Source organism: Sinocyclocheilus rhinocerous, unplaced genomic scaffold, assembly GCF_001515625.1.
Source record: "Sinocyclocheilus rhinocerous isolate Xijiao unplaced genomic scaffold, SAMN03320098_v1.1 scaffold3303, whole genome shotgun sequence".
NCBI lineage: Eukaryota > Metazoa > Chordata > Actinopteri > Cypriniformes > Cyprinidae > Sinocyclocheilus > Sinocyclocheilus rhinocerous.
In genome coordinates this window covers 60,425-66,958 of record NW_015634071.1, presented here as the reverse complement: position 1 = coordinate 66,958, position 6,534 = coordinate 60,425, and positions in this window count along the sequence as shown.

Genomic DNA, 6,534 nt, shown 5'->3' with positions numbered 1-6,534 from the left:
AATCAAAGCGCGTGAAAAGCACGCTTTTAGAGTGAAACTTACGCGTTGAGCAGTCACCATGGCGACAACGCGAGTTTCTACGCAAACAGCGTAAAGAATAGAGTGCTCTTTGAACTGTTTGAACCTGTTTTTTACAGTCTATGGTTTGAACTGGCTGAGTATTCTCAGAGCGCATGAGCGTGATTCATTTACCCAGCCCACAAACTGACAGAACAGCATTTATTTAAGGATCCTCCTTAGATATTGTCGTGCCCATGTTTCGCTTCCTTGACAGTATGGGTTAATGAAATCTAGGTTGCGTGGCTCTTGATCGTGAATCGTGTCTAAAAATGCAGATGAGCTCGACTGCTCAGTGTGTCTTGGCTGATCCGCATTTACAGCAGAATAGCGAGGATGCGTGTGATAAAAAAAATATAAACAAAACAAGTGGGCTTTGAGGGGATTTTTTAGAGAAAATCCTCGAAACCCCGTCCTTATGTGTCTCTCGTCGCTAAACCCGGGAAGACACGCAACGTCCGGGCAGTCAGGATTTACTCGAGCTCATTCTGCTCGTAATGGGGATCTTTGGATTTTTATCCTTTCAAGATTTAATAATAATGTTACAAATAATGTCTTTAATAATAATATATTACATTTAGGATATTAAACAGTATAGGAACACTGCTTATTAATCGGTTGTCTGGGTGGCGTGTTAATCCAATAGAGAGCGACCAGTGTGGCAGTGTGCCCGGGGGGAATGAGAAGCTTGCGTTTATAGAGTTCATCCAGGCACGCTATGTGTATGGGGAAGTGTGTAATGTAAATAGAACCTTGCCGAAAGGACAAGTGACTGAATGAATGTGTTTGCGTGCGTTAGGATATGACTGAAGAGTGTGCGTGCGATCCCTTGCCTTGTGCGTGCCGTGGCGTAAATTTGGTCTTTGCGTGAGAGTACAGAAGGAATGGGTGGAGTCTAGAATTTAAAAAATAAATAAATAAATGAAAATGTACTCTATTGTTTTAGTAATTTGTAAAATACATATCTTTTCGTGGAGGTATTGAAGATATCCTTATTATTATTTTTGTTTTACTCTTTTTGGTGTATTTCTCAGAATCTGTCACTACAGGTTGCATATGGTATTATGGATGCTGTTTTTGAATGTTCAGTAAAGCCTGAAAAGTTGTATGTGGAAACAAATAACAAACCTCAGCAAGCCTGTTTGTTGCACAATGGAAAATATGCCATACTAGCTATATATACCTAACAGGTCAAGTAAACAACATAATAAAATGTGAGACAAATAATATAACACAGAAACGCACACAGATATACAAAAAGACACATATGGCACATATTTCTGAATTATAGATTAATTATTCAGCCTGTACAGACTGTGATTTGTTAACAGCACAGCTCCTGTAAACAGTGACGCTATTATAGCCTATGTTAAAAAAAAAACATGTAACAAACTTCCGCTTAAATTCCATATACTTTATTCTGAAAGAGAGATGCTTCACAGTTAATGGAATATTCCTATACACATATACTAAATAAATTAACTGTTACTGACCATTCTCTGGAAATATTGAATATGCCCTCTCTTGACAGTTAGCCTACTACACTGTGAATGCATTTTTAGTTTGTTTTTTTGTTTTTTTCAAAATGTGTGCGATAGGTGTCTAAATTGTATATCTGTGCGCGTTTTTTTGTCAGATAACATTCTATTTTGTTGTTTACGCATTCTGTTATTTAGTAGGGCATGTTTTCCTTGAAGCAATAAATAGGTTTGCTGAGGTTTGTTATTTGTTTCCACATAGAACGTTTCAGCCTTGCGCTCAGTCCTGGGGGATTTGTGCCTCCCAGGGAACCTAAACACCAAATGGTCTTTTCGTGCTGTCTGCACGCAAACGTGTTAACCCAATCTCGCAAATCAATTAAAGCTGATGGCCAGTATGTCGCTTTCCATATCAGGCCGTGCACGGCAGTGGCGTGACTGCTGTTCACTTATCGCCCCAGTTCCGTGAGAGAGTGCTATAAAGTATTAGGCACCTAACGTTGGCTGGGCCACCTCATGCGAGCAGTCAACCCACATTTAAAGGGAATTGATGAGTGGGGTGAGCGTGATGTAGCCCGTAATAAATGAAAAATGGAAAAACAGGAATATGATCTTACATTCATTTAATTTCATAAAAAAAGAAGGTTATTGGCTAAGAATAGGCAGTAGGCTTACGTACATTTTTGCAGCAGACAGCTGAACTCGTGCGTGTCTGTGTATTTAAGGATGGCGGAAGGGAGGTTTAAAAGAGCCCCTGTGAATCGATTTACATGAGAAACGCAGAGGCGACTCGGCTCCTCTCACGGCAGCGCGTTGTGTTACACATTTAGCGGCGGATGTCTTGACAATCCCCCGCCGTATCAGTTCAAATAACCGCTGTGAGTGACTTACTGAGCACAGTCACGCATCAAGCACAGGGGGAGTGGCATCAACCACTGCGTCACAACTGCCAGAAATCCTGCCTGTTTTTCACCACAAAAAGAAAAACAACTGGTGTAAAATGTGGGCTGAAGTTTGTTAATTGTTGCATTTAAAACATACATATTATTTATCATTATTATAATTATATATAATAATTTTGGGGTTGTCTGTGAATAGCCTCTAGAACATGATCAGTGATACAGATTTGATAATTTGATTAGCTAATAAGTGCGCAGAATCTCACACATTTATTTTCAGTTTATTTTTTCATAATGTTTTACTTAACTTTCAAATTTAAACGCATCTATCTATCTAGCCTATCTATCTATCTATCTATCTATCTATCTATCTATCTGTCTGTCTATCTATATTTATTGTCTGAAAAAGAGGTGTAATTTAAAATAAATTAAAAAATAATAATAATAATTGTATATGTATTGAATAAAGTCCAGAAGTTCTTGGTTTTAAATCACATTAAGGAAGAATCAGTGAATAATTGAAAGCACGTCACTGACACCAATAACTGACCCCGGAGACAATTATACACATCAGAGCTGTAGTTCATGCTGAGTTGCATAATTAAAAAAATTAAAGAACAGGTTTGGACTCAACATGGTGATCTTAGATAAACTTTAATGCATCATTTCAAAGAAGGGATTACAATTTCATTGTGAAATTGTTCATTGTTGTCATCAACAGTGTGTGCCTGGAGTAGATAAACCATGGAAAGATCTAAGCAATGAGGTTTTCTTGTCTGTATATTTAACCACATATCATCTGCCCCACGAGAACTATCAATCTAAAATTACATGTAACAGGTAACATCAATTGGCTATTTCCACTTGAAATTCTTAACCCAGAACCATTCTAAATCTTGGGACTATTTGTCACACTGTTCACATTTTGGGTGTTCAGGTACCAAAATTCCACTGTACAATTGTAAACCCTGGGTCAAAATTCTTATTTGCATATTAATGACTCAGTAACATTGAATGAATGCAGGCACACAACATGTTTAAATAACCAAAGTAAGCACTATTTGGTTAATGATTGGTTGCCTTTTGCTTTACAACTGACTATAACATTCTAGTAGCCTACTTTTTCATGTTGTATACTTTTGGCACCACATTTAGAGTTAGCACAGCAAAAGCAACATAGCTGTTAACATATGCTCTGGAGCTGTATGTTCATAATATTTCAGGGCTGAAACATGTCCTTCCCCATTTTTACGCTACAAATGTGAAACATTGCTTTACCCAGGATTAAAGTCACAGCACACGTTTTAAAAAGACAGTACTTAGAATATCTTGTTCATATGTCTGAAGCGATCAAGGTAGTCGTAGATAATTTTTTGATTGCTAAAAAAGAAGTCAAGCTATAGCTAAAATCTGTCCAACAATAACTAACCCTGTACAGTCATTTCTCTAATTATTCCATTACCTGAAATCTCTTTACATAGTCAACTACAGAAGATTGTCAATCCAAAAGATAACCCATGCACTCTTTCCCCATTCATAAGTATTCATCAGGTTTGCCACTATCTTCCTCTCCCTCAACTGCGACTGTTTTAGTGGGCCATTCTCCAGCCAGTTCTACCAAATCTGATCTGTATCAGCACCTCTCAGTTGGGTTATCTCCACCAGACCACCCCTGAGTTAGGCGGGAAAGGGGAAAAACAGTCTTCTAGCCCTGAAAGAAAGAGATTCCTCTGTGAGAAGGCAACACTTTCGACAACAATAGCTCCTTCATTGGAATGGCTATTGTGTGGATGTTTACTACTAAGCTCTGTGAGAGACTGGTGGGAAAGATTGTTCTGGAAAGAATCTAATCAAGCAGTTAAATGGGGGGGGATTAAATGGATTGATTGAAGCTGACAGTAAGGAAGTGGTAGTGTGTGTCTGCTCGATTAGAATCTTCCAAGTTAAGTGTGACATAAATGTGTGATGCATAATGATAAGGCAGGTTTCAGTTTGCCCCTCAATATTAAACATAACTGACTGATCATATCAGGACATTTGAAGCTTTGTGAACATCATGTTTAAAAGGTGACCTTTAATGACTGTTTCTGTGGAACAGGTTTATCTTTGTGAACGTTAAGGGGTTGGCATCACACATAATTTGTATAGATTAATATTTCACAAGGTTCTTTGCATGTAATTTAACATTAATCAAGGTTTAGCGTCACTACAATGCATAATCTCATATATACACATACGTTCAAGTCAGCATTATGGAAACCTTAGAGTAAAAATTCTGACTTGATTTGTGACAATATGAATTCATTTCTTATTTTAAACTTTTCCTCACATTACCTTTTTATTCTTTACTCTGAGAGGGAAAAACAAGCTTCCATGTGAAACTGCATGTGACATATGAAGTGGTTAAGTGGTTTTTGTTGATTATTCTTGGGCATGGTAGAATTTGAACTCCAGTTTCTAATTAGGAACTGGTTTCGAGCCCAAAGCCTCCATTTCATGCGAATATAAAACACTGAATAAATCATGTCTGGTCAACATCATCTAACTATATCAGCCAAACGGGAATGGGAAATATTAAACACTATGAACATCAAGAATTAGCCTTTTATAATTTTTTATATTTATATGCAACACATTTGTTTTACTTCATGAACTTCATAAAGAGTAGCAGTGTCACACGTTTCTGAAATAAACCTATTGTTTAAGACACAACCCAGTATCCGTAATTAAAGCATTGCTGGAAACACTGCTTGAGATTCCAGCCAACAGCAGTAAAATGGCAGCTCAGCAGAGGGACATGAATGTGAGGGGAATTTTAAGTTCTCAGCCTTTTTTTCTCCAAGGCAGATCATGAGAGGCTTCTTCTGCTTTAATTCAACATGAAGAACTGTTCAGTCCTCTCACATAAATGCGTACTTGCATATACACACGCACACACATACATGGAATTCCGGTGACGCAGGTAGTGTGAGACTATGTGCCCTCACTGTTGCCGTGACAACCTGCCTGGACTTGTTCTGTGTTTGTGGAATGAGCAGCACTCTGATGTCGGATCAGTTGAGTAAAGGGAGTCAGTGTTTGTTCTTTGTCACCTGTTACCTCCTCGCTGATCCCACTGTTGTGCCCCCACACTCGGATAAGCCAGTGTGCCGTCTCGCACGTGCCGAGCAGGTGACGTGTGGTGCTTTACACAGATGAATGACACAAATGCATGTTTTCTTTCTCTTTTAATTCTCTATATCAACCACATCTCTCAGTTAACACCTCTGAGGGGAAAACCTCACCAATATTTTGGAAATATGATTATAGGTTGTAACTTGGAGACTATCCTTGGGTGTCCGGGCCTGGTTTGGCCTACATGTTCAAAGCTTGATTGGATTAGCAATATGCTTCTTTTTATAAAGTTACTGAACAGACTCAAAAGCAACAAGGGGCCTCTATCTGCTATGGTCCAAACCATGCATTTCCCTCTTGCTTATGGATTTATATAAGGTATTGTGTACCTTCAATGAAAACTGTTACCAGTGACTAAGACTCAGGAATGTTTGAAGATGTTAGAGGCTAGATTGAGATCCCTCAGGTTAGGGGAAGTTACAGTTGTTAGCAACACCCAGGCAGGCTGACACTTGACACGACGGCATGCATTCTGTACAACACAGGCCTGGAATCTAGCTGGGCTATTGAATGTTAGCTTAGCTTGAAGGCTTTCATAGGAACATACATTTAAGAGCAACACGTTCTCACTCCCAACTCGTCACATATTGACGCTTGGTCAGGACCCTTTGGCGTCACATTTTAACGCACAGGGTACCCCTTTATTTTACCCGTCATTTTTCGACGTGCAGGGTCCTCCATTGCTTTAAATAAGAACCCCTTTGGCGTCAATATGCAGACGCCAAAGGCATATTGAGAATTTTATCGTCATGATTAAATTATATATTGGGTAATAATTTTGCCATTATTGCACATATATCGGGGTGTGATTTTTCAATGTAAACAGTCACAACAATTTTATTTACATTACACAATTTACACATTTATGAGAATGTAAACCAACCCCTACCCCTAAACCTAACCGTTTGTCAATATAAACAGAGGCA